The sequence below is a fragment of the Macaca mulatta genome, chromosome 12 (genome assembly GCF_049350105.2).
Source record: "Macaca mulatta isolate MMU2019108-1 chromosome 12, T2T-MMU8v2.0, whole genome shotgun sequence".
Taxonomy (NCBI): Eukaryota; Metazoa; Chordata; class Mammalia; order Primates; family Cercopithecidae; genus Macaca; species Macaca mulatta.
The window spans coordinates 63,844,232-63,865,951 of NC_133417.1; the positions used below are offsets into that span (position 1 = coordinate 63,844,232).

A 21,720-nucleotide genomic window follows, 5' to 3' on the forward strand; every position below is an offset into this window, starting at 1 on the left:
TGAACTCCTGGCCTCAAGTAATCCGCCTGCCTTGGCCTCCCAAAGTGCTGGGATTACAGGTGCGATTATAGGTGTGAGCCACCGCACCTGGCCTTAGAATAGGACTTTAAAGTGATTTTTTTTCCTTCAGAAAAAGTCCCACCAAAGAAATGTAAATATATGCTGTATGTAACATACAAACCTAAACTTCCTTTTTTTCAATAACAGCCACAGTATTTATGACATACTTACTGCATGGTAGCCACTGTGTTAAGGGTTTTACATGCCTTATTTTTTTTAGTGTGAAGTCACCTAAGAATTTGTGGATTTGGACTGAATTTAGATTCAGAAAGGCTTGAACATATCTAATACAATGTATTATTGGCTTTGCCTATGAAGTTGCTCAGGGGCAATGAATTTAACAGACTAGTCCAAGGTCGTACATCCATTGTATGGTACAGCCAGAACCATTTGGACACACGCATCTGTTGAGTGATATAGACAACCTTCTTGGACACACCTGTGGTATGGTGCCGTCAGTCTCTCTTTTTTTTTTTTCCTGGCCTCTGGTCCAGTCGTGTCTTTTTAGATACCGTAGTGCTTCTACTTTTATCTTTCCATCATCTGTGGAAAGGTAGGGTTAGTTAAAGTGTAATATAATGTGTCACTCATATAAATCTTCTGAGTTACCCGTCATTACCAGGGTATTTGAAGTGGTTTGCTAGTACTGGTGAGGATTTGGATTGTCTTTTTGCCTTTGTGAGATGCCTGGAGTTAGCAGTTACCTGTGGCCAAGAAAAGACCTTACTTCATTGGAACAGAACCCTAAACCAAATGATCTGATCATCTTATAGATAATGCTGTAAATGAGAATGTAAGGAGAATTTTAAACTTTTTTTTTAAGGGGTAGTTTACACATAATGATACAGTAATCATCACATTCATCTCCTTGACTTTCGTCCTCTTAATTTGGTAGGTAGACATCAGTGGTTTTTAAGATCAGTTTCTAGTGGGGAGGGCAGGGTTTGTACCATTCTCTCATTCAACTGAAAATCATTTAGGCTTTTCTTTTTAAAAGATAACCAAAGTAATCTATGCTTCTGGTAGAACTTCCTAAAAATAGGGAAGTAGCTGGGCAAGGTGGCACGCGTCTGTAGTCCTAGCTACTCAGGAGGCTGAGGCAGGAGGATCAGTAGAGCAGGTGGTAGTGCGTTGGGATCATGTCTGTGAATAGCCACTGCACTCCAGTCTGGGCAATGTAACAAGACCCTATCTCTTTAAAAAAAAAAAAAAAGAAAAAAGAAAAAGTAATTTCGCATTCAGAAATTTGCTGCAGACATTTTAAAATAAAATAATACCTTAATTTAAATTTAACGGAATGCAACTGAAAGTAAAATTAAAGGAATTGCTGAACTTTGGTTACACTTGTTTTCTCAAACTTTCAGTCTTTTCTTCTTTACTATATTGTCCACATGCAAGAGAAGTATAAACAGTATAGATTGGCATATAATTAAAGGCTAGAGTCGCCTATACAGGTCGTAAGTCCAAGTTTGAGGAAGAATGGAGAAATCTCAAGGACATGTAAAGTCCTGTTTAAAAAATTAAAAACCTTAAAACCTGTCTTAAATTAAGACAGCTAAAAATTTTTCAAGATAAATTAATGGAGAGATTAATGTCTTTTTCAGTATTTCAGAACAGTGGAAAAAAAGAGCTCTGCTACTTAAAAGTTGCTTTGAAATCCTGGTATACATAATTTTACTTGTTCCCAACAACCTTTGGTGGTATTTGTGTTTTTATCATTGAACACTGTTGAAGGCTGATGGAGTAATGTCACTCTGGAGGTGACACTACTTATCAGAGGAGTGGCCAGAATGCCACCCTTTCTCAACTGGCACTCTTGTTATCCCATTCACAGTTGCGACTTGGGAGTTAAGCAGGGAAGCCCTCTGAGCAGTTCAGAATATGTAGTACATGTGTACGGTACACACCAGTGTGTAGGCACCATTTTCCTAAGTGTGTGTCTAGGACCTCTTGTTTTTGATCTGGAGGCCACTTGAATTCAGGATGTTTGTTCCAGGGTTCTATTAATAAGAAATAACATGCTGGAAATTAGAAGTGGATGTGGGGCAAGGCACGGTGGCTCACGCCTGTGATCCCAGCACTTTGGGAAGCCGAGGTGGGCAGATTGCTTGAGGTCAGGAGTTTGAGACCAGCCTGGCTAACATGGTGAAACCCCATCTCTACTAAAAATACAAAAATTATCTGGGCATGGTAGCACATGCCTGTAGTTCTTGGGAGGCTGAGGCAGGAGAATCGCTTGAACCCAGGAGGTGGAGGTTGCAGTGAGCTGAGATTGCACCACTGTACTCCAGCCTGGGCAACAGAGCAAGACCCCGTCTTTGAAAAATAAAATACAAAATAGAAGTGGAGGTGGCCTGAAGAAGCTGGCATGCCTGACTGGGTAAGGTCATCAGCTTGGGAAACACACAGGTTGTGCAGCTCAACAGACCTTCCTAAGATCTCTTGGCAGGACTGGGTTTTTGATGACTTTGGGCGAGGTCTTGTTCATGACCCAATATTCATCAGGTGCTTACTATACCAGGCGCTAGGTGTGTGATGATAAACAAATTAGGGTCCCTTCCTTGTTCACAGCCTAGGAGGGCACATGGTTTCATATATAAATATAAGACAGTATACTAAGGATTACATAATGGGATGAGTGGCATATAGTGGAAGCGTAGGGAAAATTGAGACTTCTGCTTCCAAGTGAAAGGAAGTCACAAATATCAACACTTTGTCAATCTTGTTTCAGTAACCCTACATTGCTTTTTTTGTGTGTGGTCTTGGGGAGTGACTAGGAGTTGTCCAGGTGGAATGAAAGGACATTCTAGGTAGAGAGAGAGAGAGAGAGAGAGAGAGAGAGAGAGAGAGATCTGTGTATGTAAAGTGGACAGAATCTGACAAATTTTAGAGAAAACTTTATACCAAATGGGTAACCCATGGCTTCTGGTTCTCCTTCTCCTTCTCCTCCTTCTCTTCCTCCTCCTCCTTCTCCTCCTTCTCCTCCTCCTCCTCCTTCTTCTTCCTCTTCTTCTTCTCCTCCTCCTCCTCTTCTCCTCCTTCTTCCTCTTCTTCTTCTCCTCCTCCTCTTCTCCTCCCTCTTCTTCTTCTTTCTTCTTCTTCCCTTTTTTTTTTTTTTGGAGACAGAGTCTTGCTCTGTCACCCAGGCTGGAGTGCAGTGGTATGATGTTGGCTTATTGCAACCTCCACCCTCCTGCATCAAGTGATCTTCTCATCAGCCTCCTGTGTAGCTGGGACCACAGGCACATACAACCACGCCTGGGTAGTTTTTTGTATTTTTGGAAGAGACAGGATCTCGCCATTCTGCCCAGGCTGGTCTCAAACTCCTGAGCTCAAGCAATCCTCCCACTTCGGCTTCCCAAAGTGCTGGAATTACAAGCGTGTGCCATGGCCTCTAGCCACCCATGGCTTTTAAAAGTAATTATAGAAATTGTCAAAAATAAGGCCGGGTACGGTGGCTCATGCCTGTAATCCCAGCACTTTGTGAGGTGGAGGTGGGTGGATCACCTGAGGTCAGGAGTTCGAGACCAGCCTGACCATCATGGTGAAACTCCATCTCTACTAGAAATACAAAAAATTAACTGGGTATTATTGCATGTGCCTGTAGCCCCAGCTACTCGGGAGGCTGAGGCAGGAGAATCACTTGAACCCAGGAGGCAGAGGTTGCAGTGAGCCAAGATCATGCCACTGCACTCCAGCCTGGGTGACAGAGTGAGACTCCATCTCAAAAAAAAAAAAAATTGTCAAAAATATACAAATAATGAGGCATATAACAAACCATCATGTATCTACCAACCAGCTTCACAAATATCAACACTTTGTCCATCTTGTTTTAGTAACCCTGCATTGCTTTTTTGTGGTTGGAGCAGTTTTATTTTTTATTGTATATATTTAAGGTCTACAACATGATGTTTTTGTATATAGTCATGTGCCACAATGTGGCATGTATATACAATGGCATTCCCATAAGATTATAATAGGAACTGGAAAATCCCTATTGCCTAGTGACATGGTAGCCATTGTAATGTTATAGTGCAGTTACCTTATTTTTAAAATGAATTTAGTGTAGCCTAAGTGTACAGTGTTCATAAAGTCTACAGTAGTGTACGTTAATGTCCCAGGCCTTTACATTCACTCACTGACCCACCCAGAGCAACTTGCAGTCCTGCCAACTCCATTTGTGGTAAGTACTCTATGCCACACTGTTAAAAAATCCTTTAGGTCGGGTGCAGTGGCTCACATCTATAATCCCAGCACTTTGGGAGGCTGAGGCAGGCAGATCACTTGAGATCAGGAATTCAACACCAGCCTGGCCATCATGGTGAAAGCCTGTCTCTACTAAAAATATAAAAAGTGGCCAGGCACGGTGGTACATGCCTGTAACCCCAGCTACTCAGGAGGCTGAGGCAGGAGAATCGCTTGAACCTGGGAGACAGAAGCTGCAGTGAACCAAGATTGTGCCACTGCACTCCAGCTTGGGTGACAGAGCAAGATTTCATCTCCCCCCCCAAAAAAAAAAACTTTTAGATCATATTTAGATTATATTTTTACTGTGTCTTTTCTATGTTTAGTTATGTTTAGATAACACAAATACTTCCCATTGTGCTACATTTGCCTACAATCTTCAGGACAGTAACATGCTGTTCTGGTTTGTAGCCTAGGAGCAATAGGCTCTAGCATATAGCCCAGGCTTGTAGATTTGTGTAAGTACACTCTTACATTCGCACAGCAGTGCTAATGCTGAATCCACCACCTTCCATCTTCTGTCCCCATCATTAAGCCCCCTGTGACTGGTACTTATTGATACACGTATACATAGTGAAGTGATTACTGTGGTCAAGCAAATTAACATTCCCATCATCTCATATAGTTACCTTTCTTTCTTTCTCTATCTATCTATCCATCTGTCTCCCTCCCTCCCTCCCTCTTTTTTCTTTTTCTCTCCTCTCCTCTCCCCTCCCCTCCCCTCCCTTCCCCTCCCCTCCCCTGCCCCCTTTCCCCTTCCCTCCCCTCCCCTCCCTTCCTCTCCCTTCCTCTCCCCTCCCCTCCCCTCCTCTCCCCTCCTCTCTTCTCTTCTTTTCTTTTCTTTTTTCTTTCTTGTGGTAAGAGTACCTAAAACCTACTCTCTTAACAAAGTACCACTAAGCAATACAATGTTATTAACTTAGCCTTCATGTTGTGCATTAGATCTCTAGATTTATTAATTCTGTGTAACTGCAACCTTGTAACCTTTGACCTATATTTTATCCCCAGCAATTTAAAGCAAATCCCAGACATTATGTAATTCCCTTTGTAAATAGTATGTGTCTGTAACTCATTAATAAAGATCCCCCCATGACATTAACACAAAACAAAATGAGGATAATTCCTTAATACTAGTCAATACCCAGTCCATACATAGATTTTTTCATGTTAACACAGGTTTCAATATCTAAGGGATTCATTTTTTTTTTTTTTTTTTTTTTTTAGCACACTAAGTTTTTCAGGGATGTTGGATACATGGGGCTTTACTATAATACCATATTTTTATTTATTTCTTTGAAATGGCATACGATTTATTTGGTCTTATTTCTGATCATTTAACTAATCAGGATGGCCCCAATGGAGGGCTGTGCCTTAAAACTTTCTTGATTTCTCGTTTGTCATATAGCAAGGCCTTTTCAGGGATTCAGTGAACATTCAGATTCTGAGAGCTAGATTATAAATGGTTTAGGGTACTCCAACCAATTCCTTTGATTTTGCCTCAGTGTTTTTTGCTATTTTTATTTTTATTTTTATTTTTTGTGGAGACAGGGTCTTACTCTATCACCCAGGCTGGAGTGCAGTGGCATGATTGTAGCTCACTGAAGCCTCCAGTCCTGGGCTCAAGCGATCCTCTTGCCTCAGCTTCCCAATGGCTAGGACTACAGGGGTACCCACGATTCCTGGATAAGATTTAAATTTTTTGTAGAGATAGGGTGTTGCTATTGTTGCCCAGCATAGTCTTGAACACCTGGCCTCTAGCAGTCCTTGCTTCAGTTTTCAGCTTCAGTGTTTAGTTCATGTCCTCCTCAGCCTTTAAAAACTGTTGCCTAGCATGCCTTCTTGGCATGGACCAGCTCAGTGTCCTTACTCAGATGCTTGTAGCAGTTCCCACAGCCTCAGCTGATCTTTCAGGGTTGGGCCTACGTTGCCCTTTTTTTTTTTGAGGCTTTCCTCGATGACCTCAGCTTCTTTGGCTTCCTGTCCTTCTGCATTTCTCCTACCCTGCACTCAAGCCTTTAATTATATGCTGTTTTCCGTTGCTATAACTGAATACCTGAGACTCAGCAATTTATAAAGAAAACTTATTTCTTACAGTTCTGGAGACAATGAAGTCCAGTGTCTTGAGGCTGCATCTGGGAGGGCCTTCTTGCTGGTAGGGACTCTCTGTAGAGGTGCTGCTAGTCCTTGCTGCTTGTACCTTCTGGAGTGCTGGGTTGAGCTGCACTCGGGGTTGCCTGAGCCACAGCTGGGGTGGCTGAGGAGTGCTGCACTGGGATGCAGAAAGCAGAGACCCAAGGGGGCCCTGGGCAGCAACCCCATGAAGGGTGCCTGGGTCCTTCTCCTGAAACCATTCCACCCTTCTAGAGCTTTGGGCCAGGGATGGGAGAGACAGCCTCAAAGATCTGTGAAATGGCAGGGGTCTTTTTCCTATTCTCTTGATAATTTCTTCTATCAATAGTAATCTCCTTAACAAATGATCACCTAGCCACAGCCTTGGTTTCCTCTTCTGAACACACTTTTTCACTCTTTTTTAAAAAGAAAAAAAAAAAACCAAACATGGAATGCTTCATGAATTTGCATGTCATCCTTGTTCAGGGACCATGATAATCTTCTCTGTATCAGTCCAGTTTTAGTATATGTGCTGCTGAGGGAAGCACGTTTTTCACTCTTTATGTGGCCAGCCTGCATCGTTTTGAAGTCTTCCCATTCTGTTTTCTTTTTAATTATACATTCTGTCTTTAAGTCATTTCTTTGCTCTCACATCTCACTGAATGTGGTCAAAAGTAACCATGCAATATCCTGAATGCTTTGCTGCTTAAATATTTCTTCTGCCAGATATCTTAGTTTATTGCCCTCAAGCTTGCATTTCACAAAGACCTAGGACATGGACACAATGTAGCCAAGCTTGTTGCTACTTTGTGACAAAGATGGCCTTTACTCTAGTTTCCAATACTTTGTTCCTCATTTCCATCTGAAACCTTGTTGGAATGGCGTTTACTGTTTACATTTCTACCAACATTTTGGGTACCACCACTTAAGCAAATCTTGAAGAAGATTCAGACTTTCCCCTAGTTCTCATCTTCTGAACCCTCATCAGAATATCCCCTAATGCTCCACTTATAGCAATTATAGGCTTTTTCTAGCTTGCTCCCTCAAACCCTTCCAGCCTCTCCTCATTGCCCAGTTTCAAAGCCACTTCCACATTTTCAGCTATCTGTTAATAGCAGTGACCTCATTCTTGGTACCAATTTTTGGTCTTGCTATAACTTGCTGTAACTATTCTCTTGCTATAACTGAATGCCACTGACTGGGTAATTTATAATAAAAAAAAAAGGGAAAATTATTTCTCACAGTTCTGGAGGCTGTGAAGTCCAGGAGCATGGTGCTAGCATCTGCTTAGCTTCTAATAAGGATCTTCTTCCTGCCTCATAGCATGGCAGAAGGTATCACATAGTGAGAGGGCAAAAGTGTGCATGTCAGCTCAAGTCTCTCCTCCTCTTCTTTCAAGCCCCCAGTCCTATCATGGGAGCCCCATCCCGATGACCTCATCTCATCCTATTTCCTCCCAGAGGCCCCACCTCCACTCCACATATGAATTTGGGGATTACGTTGCCAACACATGAAAGTTGGGGGACACATTCAAGCCATAGCATATGCTAATTTTTTTTTTCTTGGTACGGAATCTCACTCTTGTTGCCTAGGCTGGAGTGCAGTGGTGCAATCTCACCTCACTGCAACCTCCACCTCCCAGGTTCCAGGGATTCTCCTGCCTCAGCCTCCCAAGTAGCTGGGATTATAGGCACACACCACCACACTTGGCTAATTTTTGTGTTTTTAGTAGAGACAGGGTTTCACCATGTTGGCCAGGCTGGTCTTGAGCTCCTGACCTCAAGTGATTCGCCCGCCTTGGCCTCCCAAAATGCTGGGATTACAGGTGTGAGCCACTGTGCCTGGCCTAATCTTTCCTGTTTATACTTCTCTTGTGTGTAGACAAAATTAAACAGTAGAAAGGACAAGGACTTTGAGGCTAATGTAATCTGAATTCCTGAGTTTGTATCCTCGTATTTTAAAAAATTGCGGTTACAAAACAAAACACATGCGATCTAACTCCTAACAAAATTTTAAGTATACAGTGTTGTTAACTTATAAGCACAATGTTATACAGCAGATTCCTAGAAGTATTTCATCCTCTGTGACTGAAAACTTTATATTCTTTGAACAATTCTCCATTTTTCTCTCTCCTCAAGCTCCTGGCATTCACCATTCTGCTCTGCTTCTATGCGTTTGATTATTAATTAATTAATTATTATTATTATTATTGAGACAGGGTCTCTCACTCTGTTGCCCAGTCTAGAGTATAGTGGCTTGATTGGAGCTCACTGTAAGTTCAAACTCCTGTGTTCAAGTGATCCTCCCAAGCAGCTGAGACCACAGGCATATGCCGGTATACCCAGCTAATTTATAGATTTTTTTGTAGAGATGAGGATCTTACTGTGTTGCCCAGGCTGGTCTTGAACTCATGGCCTCAAGCGATCCTCACAAGTCAGCCTCCCAAAGTGTTGGGATTACAGGTGTGAGCCATAGTGCCTGGCTGAGTTTGACTACTTTATATACATCATAAGAGTGGAATCATGTGCTGTTTGTCCTCCTGTGACTGTTATATTTCTCTTGCGTAATGTCTTCAAGGTTCATTCATGTTGTAGCATGTATCAGGATTTCCTTTTTTTATGGCTGAATGATCTATTGTATGTATATATCACATTTTGTTTATCCATTCATCTGTTAGTGAATATTTAGGATGCTTCTACACTTTGGTTACTGTGAATAATGCTGCAATTAACATGGGAGTGCAAATAGCTCTTTGGGATCCTGACTTCAATTCTTTTGGATAAATACCCAGAAATGAGATTGTTGGATCATACGCCTCACTTTTTAAATAAAGGTCTGTAATATGGAACATGTGCATTGTTCCAAGTAACACAGAGTGGGTTCTTTCCTGTCTGGGCACCCTCTTTTGAAACCAAGTGTCCATATAGTTTGATTATTTTCACTGTGGTTTATCATAAGTACTTAGTGTTTCTTGCTTAACTAATGCCTTATTATTATTATTATTATTATTTTTTGAGACGGAGTCTGGCTCTGTCACCCAGGCTGGAGTGCAGTGGCGCGATCTCGGCTCACTGCAAGCTCCGCCTCCCGGGTTTACGCCATTCTCCTGCCTCAGCCTCCCGAGTAGCTGGGACTACAGGCGCCCGCCACCTCGCCCGGCTAGTTTTTTGTATTTTTTAGTAGAGACGGGGTTTCACTGTGTTAGCCAGGATGGTCTTGATCTCCTGACCTCGTGATCCGCCCGTCTCGGCCTCCCAAAGTGCTGGGATTACAGGCTTGAGCCACCGCGCCCGGCCGCCTTATTATTATTTTTTAGAGACAGAGTCTTGCTCACCCAGGCCTGAGTGCAGTGGCACAATCATAGTTCACTATAACCTTGGACTCCTGGACTCAAGCAGTCCTCCCACGTCAGCCTCCGGAGTAGCTAACACTATAGGTGCATGCCACCACACCCAGTTAATTTTAAAAATTTTATGTAGAGATGAGGTCTCACTATGTTGCCCAGGCTAGTTTTGAACTCCTAGTCTCAAGTGATCTGCCTGCCTCAGCCTCCCAAGTAGCTAGGTCTACAGGTATGTACCACCATGCCTGTATTTTTAACATAGCGATATGGGGTCTTGCTATGTTGTCCAGACTGTTCTTGAACTCCTGGCCTCAAGCATTCCTCCTGCTTTGACCTCCCAAAGTGCTTGGATTATAGGTGTGAGCCACTGTGCCAGACCTCTTTACTATTTTTTTTATCATGTCTTCAATAACACTGAGAATTATTTTGGAGAGAAGTCAACATTTCCCCACAAAAACCCTTGTATTCACGGGTCACTCACAGCAGCTGTGTCACTGAGGAAGTGTTGACACTGCTTTTGGTTTTTAAGTGACTGGGTTATTACTTCCCGGGGTGAAAAAAAAAATTGCAAGGTTGGCATTTTCTGGATTGTTAACAAGATCAAAAAGCAAAGATATAAAGCCAAGGGGGGAACGTCTTTCTACAGAATAGTGATAGAAAGCAAAAAAATGCTGGAATTTTGTAGAAATTAATAGGTATTGCAAAAGTAATCTTTGACCAGAAAATGAAGGTTGCTGTTTTTTATGTTATTCTAAAGTGTAGGACAGTTTAACCAGCTAGGATTTTTAAGGTTGCCTGGCTCTTTAAAGGATATTGATAAAAATGCACATACACGTTTAGCTTTCTTTTAGAAGATGACTTGATTTCCTAGGACAGAAGTTATTTCATAGCTGTAATTTCAGTAACCATGGGTGTTAGCTTTGAAGTGGTTGATAAGAAGCTCTCTGATTCTCCTCTATTCAGAGAAGACACAGTTGTAGCCATTTCTCTGATTTCTCTCAGTTTTCGCCTTAGAACTAATAAAAGAGGGTTCAATGGCTTCAGCATACTCAAAGCCAAGATGGGGGTGTTGAATTCTCCAGGAAAAGAGAGATCCTGTTTTCTCAGTTTGTTGTTGGGGTTTTGTTTTTGACATTTTTTGACAGCTGAGATCCAGATCTCGTGACTTGTGTTCTGGCCAGAGGACCCTCAGCTTTTTGTGATGAGTCATTTCCTACTGAGTCCTGAGGCATTGGTCCTGGAATCCCCAGCTCAGAGCGGGGGCAGCAGATCCAGCCACTGCAGCTGGGAGGAAGTCCAGGTGTCAAGAAGAGAGGGCTGAGGTCTTCAGGGCTGGTGGCTTAGGGTATATGAGTAGCCTGACACAGGCACCCATGTCCCCTGACTTTCTCTGGCCATCTAAATGCAGAGTGACCTCCAGTCCCCTGGAAGATTGCCAAGAGCAAGGCAGCTCCTCGGCCCCTGAGGAGTTAACAGCAGGTTATCCAGAGAGGGTGTCAGGCTCCTTATCAGAACTGAGCTAGAGGGTGAGTTAGGCCTATGGAATGCAGGAGCAAGAAAGCCAAGTTATTAGATACAAGGTCAAGGCCTGCCTGTTAAGCAGCAAGAGCAACTTAGCCAGAGCTATTTAAATCTCTTCTTAGAAATTCCCGATGGGTTGAGCCAGCAAGGGGAGTGTGGGGGTGAGGGTTAAGAGGCTTCAGCTATGGGGAAGGAAGGGCCGTGGACACTGAAAACAGCAGGCCAGGCCTGAATGTCCTGACAGCCTAGACCTAAACAGAGAGGTTTTTAGTGTCCTGGTAGGTCATTTTAGCTTGCTTGCAAGTGAACGGGTCTTAGGGTGTAAGGGACATATTCAATGATGAGCTTGAAAACTGAGAATTACTTATGGGAATCTGGAGATGGATGTAGTTTTAAATTCAATGTAGACAAAACAAATTCCTCAATTTTTCCCAAGTGTAAATTATAACCCTATAGTACAGAACTGTCACTTAAATTCATGAAAGTACTCTTTATGAAGCATGAAGCAAATTGGTGCGTTTGAGTGCTATTACTTACCAAGAAATAAATATATAAATCAGAAAGCTGAGCTTTGGAAAAAAGAAATAAATATGAAGTCATCCAGTAATCCATTCTGAGTAGATGAATGATTAAAGATATGTGAGGTTAGGTTGCTTTAGATCAAGGGAAAACTCACCCTAGCCTCTTGGTTCACATGGGCACACAAAACAGTGCAGAATTTATTCCTTGGCTCTGTATGTAATACAGATTAGATTCCAAAGTCAACTGAAGCTTGCCTCATTGATCCCAGAATCCTAACATTTAAACCAATTTTATCATCTTTAAGAAAGTTGGAAACTTAATACTTTAGAGACTACAGAAATGCTTAGGCTATTTAAAAACATTCTCATTCAGATGCCTTCTTCCCTAAGGTCATCTGGCCCTAGGGTATCTGGGCAGATTGAATTGGCAGAGATTCAGCAGGCTTTGTTGGTGACTTAGGAGGAGATAGGGGGCATGTCATCAATACAAAGGCATAGTCCATCTGCTCAAAGAAGTTTATAATCTGGTGAGGAGCTTTACTCACAGATACCATAAGACAAGATAGATGAGAATAATGAATGGGAGAGTACTTAGATGGAAGATTCCAGATCAGAATGGCAGTGCTTTTGAGAAAGCCTGTCCTTGTTTCCGTTGGTGTTAGAGACCACACAGAGACAGCACATTGCCTTTGGATATAGTCCCCATTCCTATTTTTGAGGACATTTGGGTCTCGTGGACTGAGGTTAGCCATGTGGACATCTCTCCTGGATGTTGTTGCAGAGACACACTGAGCAAAGTAACCTTTTCTTGGTGCCCAGGGTCACCTTTCAGAGCCAAGAATTGTGCTGCTTTAAAATGCTTTGTTTTGGTGTCCTTGGATGCATTCGGGGATTGAAAGGCTATTAAAACTGTAACAGCCTGAAATCTACTGTTTTGAATTTACAGGTTCTCTCCTGTCAGTCACAGCTTCTCAGGGCTGCCATGGTGGCCAGATCTAACACTGGCCCTCCATTCTCTTGACTTACAATGGTCTGGGAAACCACACATTCCCTTCTGTTAGAATTGAATCTGAAAGACAGTGGGAGGGCTCTGAGTGGGGGGCCTGTGAAGAGGTGTTGGGGGTTCGTGTGGGGGTTAGGAGGTTCCCTTCTGCATTGTGCATGAACTGAGCCCCAGATTTTGGCAGCTTTGAAGACTTATTTGCATCTTGTTTCCTAGTGTTTTCTGGATAAGTTGAGGTTGTAGCATATGACTTCTGTCTTTGATAGGCCTTCCCCTTTTTCCCTCCTACTCTTGCCTGAATCAATTTTGTTATGGAAAGGAAAGAATGAAAGTTTTCTTAGGGAAAATAAGAAGCTGAATGGAGGAAGACCCAGGGCTGAGCAAGCCTTGGCCTGTCCATCAGCCACTGTTCGTACAGCCTAAATAGACTGAGCCCTGCGAAAGGTTCAGTGGGATGTCATGGACCCTGTCATCAAGAAGCCTAGCCTGTAGTTGGGAGAGAAAACAGACCTGAAACTCCCGATTAAAAGTAGTGGTTTTGCATATTGTGTGAGTTCAGAGAAGAGTGATTTAAGTCAGGGGCTTGGCATTGGGCGGGGGGGGGGGGGGCGTGTGGGATTCAAGTCAGTGGCCATGGATGACTTTGTGAATCACCAGTTAGGAAGTGGCACAGGTTAGGGACAGATGTAGCAGCACCCCTGAGGAACTCATTTCAAAGGAAAAATCATACATGTATGGCCGGTTCACAGACTGTTGAGTTGTGAATCTCTTGGGCTTCAGGTGTGATTGTCCCTGGGCTGCGGGAGCGGGGAGGTGCCCAGGAGCAGCCCAGGTTGCTCTAGTACAGATGGGACACATTTTGGGAAACATTGGTAAAGGATGGGTAAGGCAAAGCAGATAAATTTACTTCCCATGAGAGACAGAAATTGGGGAAAAGGCATCCAGGGACAGCCTGGTGGTTGTCCCTCTATTACAGAAGAGCAGGTAGCAAGTAGCCCTAAGAATGACAGGACATGGGAGTGACAACAGGATTAGCACCTCAGACGGAGCCGGTATTCCCGCAGTCTTTGCCCCAGGTTCATTCTTATCCAGCATCTGTCACATCTGAAAACATCATGATGCTCATGAAATCAAGGTCACATTCAACCTGCATGTGCACCAGCTGGTTTTATACCAAGGAAAGCTCTGTTCTTCAGGCACTGTGGCTCTAAGTAGTTATCCTTCAGTGCATTGTGCTTTGTCAGACTTGGTGAGTAAGAAAATATGGATCCTCAGTAAAGAAACAAAAACCCTATTAGGACTATTAGAAGAACAGGTGAAATCCTAGTGGCAAATACAGTGGTTCAGTAAATTCCTCACATCTGAAAGCAATCATATCATTTCTCACATAGTTAACACTTAATGGAAATATTCTTTACAGATGAGCTTTGAATTGCTGCCTCTTGCCCCTGCCTCCACCTTCCAAAGCAGCCGGACTCAATGGCAGATGCCATGCAGGGCTCACTTAGGGAATGGCCTAATCTATCCCTCCTCCTGCCTTCTCCCTTGGGCCACACCTTGCACCCACCCCCAGCGATCATCACCTGCAAATCATTAGTCACTCCAACTTTCTTCAGCTGTCTTCCCAGATCCATTTGCTTTTCCCTCTCTCCCCTTTTTTTGAGGCATAAATACTTCCCACCTGACCCCATCAGGAGGCTAAAAGAAACAGCTGGGAGTTGGTCAGGTGTAGTGACTCTCAATCCTGGCTACACATTATAATCAGCTGGTCGGGTTTGAAAAGCACCAGTGTTTGGGTCCTGTCCCCAGCGATCCCATTTCACTTCTTCCAGGCCTCAGAATTTTTAAAGCTATCTAGGAGATTCTCATGGGCTGTGGGATGGAAAACCGCCTCAGGGAGGTTGATAGGTGTAACAGTGCTAACAGGACACCTGTCTCATGGAAATGGAAGCTGAAAGATTTGGGATGGAAATTGGTATGTTTAACGCCTTTTGCTACTCAAGCGCCGAATGTAGGACAGATCCCCACGAAGCTCTCCTCCTCCTGTCTTCCTCCGTTATGTAAGCCTGCTTTCTATTAAGCAGCAGCATTCAAAATGAAAGAAGAGCTTTCTTTTATTTGCTTTAGGATTTCTGTGGTATTGTTTCTACTGTGCTGGGGTTGAGTGTGACTTGAACGTCCTCACGAACTCACCGGTGCTGGCTTTGCCTGAGTGGCTTTCATCAAGTTGTTTAGCCTCTCTGGGCCTCACATTGTAGTCAAGGCAGTACTCAGTGCTGCAGAACCCTTTACAGCTGGAGGATTTGGACCGTCACATGGAATCGATGGAGACATGCTTTGGTCCATGAACACATACAGTAGCCTTTGTCTTGTGGTCTGAGGAGGCCCAATGCTAGGCTTTAGAAGGGTATTTGGGAGAAAAAAAATTTTTTTTTTCTTCTATTAGATAAACAACTTTGAAGTGTCTCTGTTCATCCTTGTAAGAAAGTGATGACCAAGAGGTAAACTGTAATAATTCTCTATGAAGTTTTTTGAAGGAGTCAGTGGGAAATTAGATCTGAAAAGAAAAAGCTATTGATGGGCATTTGAAATCCTCATTCGGCTAGTCTCTAACCTCCTGTGTTTTAGGTTTCATAAGAATTCCTGCAATAAGTATATTTTGTCATCTTTTACATGAGAATATTTTGTGGGGTAATGCTTATTTTTTTCAAAACTGTCATGGGCCCAAATGCTGGGTTGTGCATTGAAAAAGGCCTTTGAACACAGGAATGCCAAAACAGTAAAAGTTCATAATTTTTTTTGCTAAATTTGATTCTGAGGAACAACAACAACAAAAAACCAAAGGCGTAGTTTCTTTTCTGAGTCTGGTAGGTGACCTGGCTGTAGTTATAAGTAACCTCTCAAACACCACTCAGTTTCTTTGGTCTCATTGACCTTCCTTTTTCCTTTCTGTAATTACTGAAGAAGGCCCTTAAAACCCATGTAGGACCAAATACAGAATCTAAACTCTGTGATCTCATCACCACAAAAACAGGCTGGAAGGACAGTCTTCCTCCTCTCAGGAAGCCGCCTCCCTTGAGATCTCTGCGACTCTGTAATTTATAGTGGTGCCTTTGTAGCTTTAAACTCAGAAAGGAATTTCCCCCTCTGCCCTTACAGAAGTTTTATAAATGGGTTGCTGTAGGTGGGAAAGAGGCCAGAGAGAAAGTGCGTGTGTACACGACCTGTTAGATTTAATTTTAAGGGTGCACACGCGTCTGTGAGTCCTCAGGACAGAGGGTCTGAGACTGGGCATGCTGTGAGAGCGGGTGTGCTGTGGGCTGTGATGGGTATTCTTTTATACTTGTCTGTTGGTTGTGGTTAGGACAGATGAGAAGCCTGCCTTTTCTGCTGAGGTGTGCGTTATGAAAGGAGACTTGGCTGAAGGACATGCAGCAGCTGGGAGACGATTCCCTTCCTGGCTGCCAGGGCCCTCTCCCTTTTATGAACCTATCCTGGGAAACCTCAGGTATTTGAGCTGTGACTGTTCACCAGGTGGTGCTGTCCTGCAGGGAATGCTTAGATACTGTGCCGGTGAGGTCAGCAACCTCATGTGGGAAAAACCTAGGGTGCTTAGAAACTCTTGCAGTATTTGCAAGCTGTCACTGAACGTGAGTTGAGGCTTTTTTTTAAAAAAAAATTATTATTATACTTTAAGTTCTAGGGCATGTGTGCACAACATGCAGGTTTCTTACATATGTATACATGTGCCATGTTGGTTTGCTGCACCCATTAACTCATCATTTACATTAGGTATATCTCCTAATGCCATCCCTCCCCCATCCGCCCACCCCATGACAGGCCCCAGTGTGTGATGTTCCCTGCCCTGTGTCCAAGCGTTCTCATTGTTCAATTCCCACCTATGAGTGAGAACATGCAGTGTTTGGTTTTCTGTCCTTGAATAGTTTGCTCAGAATGATGGTTTCCAGCTTCATCCATGTTCCTACAAAGGACATGAACTCATCTTTTTTTTTTTTTTATGGCTGCGTAGTATTCCATGGTGTATATGTGCCACATTTTCTTAATCCAGCCTATCATTGATAGACATTTGGGTTGGTTCCAAGGCTTTGCTATTGTGAATAGTGCTGCAATAAACATATGTGTGCATGTGTCTTTACAGTAGAATGATTTATAATCCTTTGGGTATATACCCAGTAATGGGATGGCTGGGTCAAATGGTATTTCTAGTTCTAGATCCTTGAGGAATCACCACACTGTCTTCCACAATGGTTGAGCTAGTTTACAGTCCCACCCACAGTGTAAAAGCGTTCCTATATCTCCACATCCTCTTCAGCACCTGTTGTTCCCTGACTTTTTAATGATCGCCATTCTAACTGGCATGAGATGGTATCTCATTGTGGTTTTGATTTGCATTTCTCTGATGGCGAGTGATGATGAACATTTTTTCATGTGTCTGTTGGCTGCATAAATGTCTTCTTTTGAGAAGTGTCTGTTCATCTCTTTTGCCCACTTTTTGATGGGGTTGATTTTTTTCTTGAAAATTTGTTTACGTTTTTGTAGATTCTGGGTATTAGTCCATTGTCAGGTGGGTAGATTGCAAAAATTTTCTCCCATTCTTGTAGGTAGCCTGTTCACTCTGATGGTAGTTTCTTTTGCTGTGCAGAAGCTCTTTAGTTTAATTAGATCCCATTTGTCAATTTTGGCTTTTGTTGCCATTGCTTTTGGTGTTTTAGTCATGAAGTCCTTGCCCATGTCTATGTCCTGAATGGTATTGCCTTGGTTTTCTTCTAGTGCTTTTATGGCTTTGATCTAACATTTAAGTCTTTAATCCATCTTGAATTAATTTTTGTATAAGGTGTAAGGAAGGGATCCAGTTTCGGCTTTCTACATATGGCTAGCCAGTTTTCCCAGCACCATTTATTATATTAAATAGGGAATCCTTCTCCTGTTCCTTGTTTTTGTCAGGTTTGTTAAAGATCAGATGGTTGTAGATGTATAATGTTATTTCTGAGGCCTCTGTTCTGTTCCATTGGTCTATCTCTCTGTTTTGGTACCAGTACCATGCTGTTTTAGTTACTGTAGCCTTGTAGTATAGTTTGAAGTCAGGTAGCATGCCTCCAGCTTTGTTCTTTTTGCTTAGGATTGCCTTGGCAATGCAGACTCTTTTCTTGCTTCCATATGAACTTTACAGGAATTTTTTCCAATTCTGTGAAGAAACTATTGGTAGCTTGATGGAGATGGATTGAATCTATAAATTACCTTGGGCAATATGGCCATTTTCATGATATTGATTCTTCCTATCCATGAGCATGGAATGTTCTTTCATTTGTTTGTGTCCTCTTGTATTTCATTGAACAGTGGTTTGTAGTTCTCCTTGAAGAGGTCCTTCACATCCCTTGTAAGTTGGATTCCTAGGTATTTTATTCTCTTTGTAGCAATTGTGAATGGGAGTTCACTCATGATTTGGCTCTCTTTGTCTGTTATTGGCATATAGGAATGCTTGTGATTTTTGCACATTGATTTTGTATCCTGAGACTTTGCTGAAGTTGCTTATCAGCTTAAGGAGATTTGGGGCTGAGATGATGGGGTTTTCTAAATATACAATCATGTCATCTGCACACAGGGACAATTTGACTTCCTCTTTTCCTAATCAAATACCCTTTATTTCTTTCTCTTGTCTGATTGCCCTGGCCAGAACTTTCAACACTATGTTGAATAGGAGTGGTAAGAGAGGGCATCCCTGTCTTGTGCCAGTTTTCAAAGGGGATGCTTCCAGTTTTTGCCCATTCAGTATGATATTGGCTGTGGGTTTGTCATAAATAGCTCTTATTATTTTGAGATACATTCCATCAATACCTAGTTTATTGAGAGTTTTTAGCATGAAGGCTGTTGAATTTTGTTGAAGGCCTCTTCTGCATCTATTGAGATACTCATGTGGTTTTTGTCTTTGGTTCTGTTTATGTGATGGAATACATTTATTGATTTGCATATGTTGAACCAGCCTTGCATCCCAGGGATGAAGCCAGCTTGATCGTGGTGGATAAGCTTTTTGATGTGCTGCTGAATTCGGTTTGCCAGTATTTTATTGAGGAATTTTGCATCGATGTTCATCAGCGATATTGGTCTAAACTTCTCTTTTTGTTGTGTCTCTGCCAGGCTTTGGTGTCAGGATGATGCTGGCCTCATAAAATGAGTTAGGAAGGATTCCCTCTTTTTCTATTGATTGGAATAGTTTCAGAAGGAATGGTACCAACTTCTCTTTGTACCTCTGGTAGAATTTTGCTGTGAATCCGTCTGGTCCTGGACTTTTTGATTGGTAGGCTATTATTGCCTCAATTTCAGAGCCTGTTATTGGTCTCTTCAGGGACTTAACTTCTTCCTGGTTTAATCTTGGGAGGGTGTATGTGTCCAGGAATTGATCCATTTCTTCTAGATTTTCTAGTTTATTTGCATAGAGGTGTTTATAGTATTCTCTGATGGTAATTTGTATTTCTGTGGGATCGGGGGTGATATCCCCTTTATCATTTTTTTATTGCATCTGTTTGATTCTTCTCTTTTCTTCTGTATTAGTCTTGCTAGCAGTCTATCAATTTTGTTGATCTTTTCAAAAAACCAGCTCCTGAGTTCATTGATTTTTTTTTTTTTTTTGAAGGGTTTTTTGTGTCTCTATCTCCTTCAGTTCTGCTCTGATCTTAGTTATTTCTTGCCTTCTGCTAGCTTTTGAATTTGTTTGCTCTTGCTTCTCTAGTTATTTTCATTGTGATGTTAGGGTGTCAGTTTTAGATCTTTTCTGCTTTCTCTTGTGGGCATTTAGTGCTATAAATTTGCCTCTACACACTGCTTTAAATGTGTCCCAGAGATTCTAGTATGTTGTATCTTTGTTCTCATTGGTTTCAAAGAACATCTTTATTTCTGCCTTCATTTCATTATTTACCCAGTAGTCATTCAGGAGCAAGTTGTTCAGTTTCCATGTAGTTGTGCAGCTTTGAGTGAGTTTCTTAGTCCTGAGTTCTAATTTGATTGCACTGTGGTCTGAGAGACAGTTTGTTGTGATTTCTGTTCTTTTACGTTTGCTGAGGAGTGCTTTACTTCCAACTATGTGGTCAATTTTGGAATAAGTGTGATATGCTGAGAAGAATGTATATTCTTTTGATTTGGGGTGGAGAGTTCTGTAGATGTCTATTAGGTCGGCTTGGTGCAGAGCTGAGTTCAAGTCCTGGATATCCTTGTTAACCTTCTGTCTCATTGATCTAATATTGACAGTGGGGTGTTAAAGTCTCCCATTATTATTGTGTGGAAGTCTTAAGTCTCTTTGTAAGTCTCTAAGGACTTGCTTTATGAATCTGGGTGCTCCTGTATTGGGTGCATATATATTTAGGGTAGTTAGCTCTTCCTGTTGAATTGATCCCTTTACCATTATGTGATGGCTGCCTTTGTCTCTTTTGATCTTTGTTGCTTTAAAGTCTGTTTTATCAGAGACTAGGATTGCAACCCCTGCTTTTTTTCTTTTGCTTTCCATTTGCTTGGTAAATTTTCCTCCATCCCTTTATTTTGAGCCTTTGGGTTCCTCTTCTCAAGGAGTATCTTTGTGATATTCTCTGTATTTCCTGATTTGAATGTTGGCCTGCCTTCCTAGATTGGGGAAGTTCTCCTGGATAATATCCTGCACAGTGTTTTTCAGCTTGGTTATGTTCTCCCCATAACTCTCAGGTATACCAATGAAACGTAGATTTGGTCTTTTCACATAGTCCCATATTTCTTGGAGGCTTTGCTCGTTTCTTTTTACTCTTTTTTGTCTAAACTTCTTTTCTCACTTCATTTCATTCATTTGATCTTCAATCACTGATACCCTTTCTTCCACTTGATCAAATCAGCTACTGAAGCTTGTGCATGAGTCATGTAGTTCTCATGCCATGATTTGCAGCTCCATCAGGTCATTTAAGGTCTTTTCTATACTGGTTATTCTAGTTAGCCATTCGTCTAATCTTTTTTCAGGGATTTTAGCTTTCTTGCGATGGGTTCGAACATCCTCCTTTAGCTTAGAGAAGTTTGTTATTACCAACTTTGTGAAGCCTACTTCTGTCAACTCATCAAAGTCATTCTCCATCCAGCTTTTTTCCGTTGCTGGCAAGGAGTTGCGATCCTTTAAAGGAGAAGAAGTGCTCTGGTTTTTAGGATTTTCAGCTTTTCTGCTCTGGTTTCTCACCATCTTTGTGGTTTATCTACCTTTGGTCTTTGATGATGGTGACCTACAGATGGGGTTTTGGTGTGGATGTCCTTTTTGTTGATGTTGATGCTATTCCTTTCTGTTTTGTAGTTTTCCTTCTGAGAGTCAGGTCCCTCAGCTCCAGATCTGTTGGAGTTTGCTGGAGTTCCACTCCAGACCCTGTTTGCCTGGGTATCACCAGCAGAGGCCGCAGAACAGCAAATATTGCTGCCTGATCCTTCCTCTGAAAGCTTCATCTCAGAGGGGCACTTGGCTGTATGAGGTGTCAGTTGACCCCTACTGGGAGGTGTCTGCCAGTTAGACTACACGGGGGTCAGGGACCCACTTGAGGAGGCAGTCTGTCCGTTTTCAGAGCTCAGACACCGTACTGGGAGAACCACTGCTCTCTTCAGAGCTGTCAGACAGGGATGTTTAAGTCTGTAGAAGTTTCTGCTGCCTTTTGTTCAGCTGTGCCCTGCCCCCAGAGATGGAGTCTATAGAGGCAGGCAGGCCTCATTGAGCTATGGTGGGCTCCACCCAGTTTGAGCTTCCTGGCTGCTTTGTTTACCTACTCAAGCCTCAGCAATGGCGGACGCCCCTCCCTCAACTAAGCTGCGGCCTTGCAGCTCGGTCTCTGACTGCTGCACAGCAGTGAGCAAGGCTCTGTGGGAGTGGGACCCACTGATCTTGGCATGGGATATAATCTCCTGGT

General features: G+C 42.5%; 1 protein-coding gene and 1 non-coding gene across 23 annotated transcripts in view; one reads left to right on the forward strand and one right to left on the reverse strand.

Annotated features, from left to right (window-relative positions):
- Nucleotides 1-21,720, forward strand: part of TANC1 (tetratricopeptide repeat, ankyrin repeat and coiled-coil containing 1) — a 265,725-nt gene that overhangs the window by 52,295 nt on the left and 191,710 nt on the right. The gene's annotated exons all lie outside the window — the stretch shown is intronic.
- Nucleotides 6,856-6,962, reverse strand: LOC114671550 (U6 spliceosomal RNA). Its single transcript, XR_003721592.1, has one exon. It is a non-coding gene; the product is annotated as a U6 spliceosomal RNA (small nuclear RNA).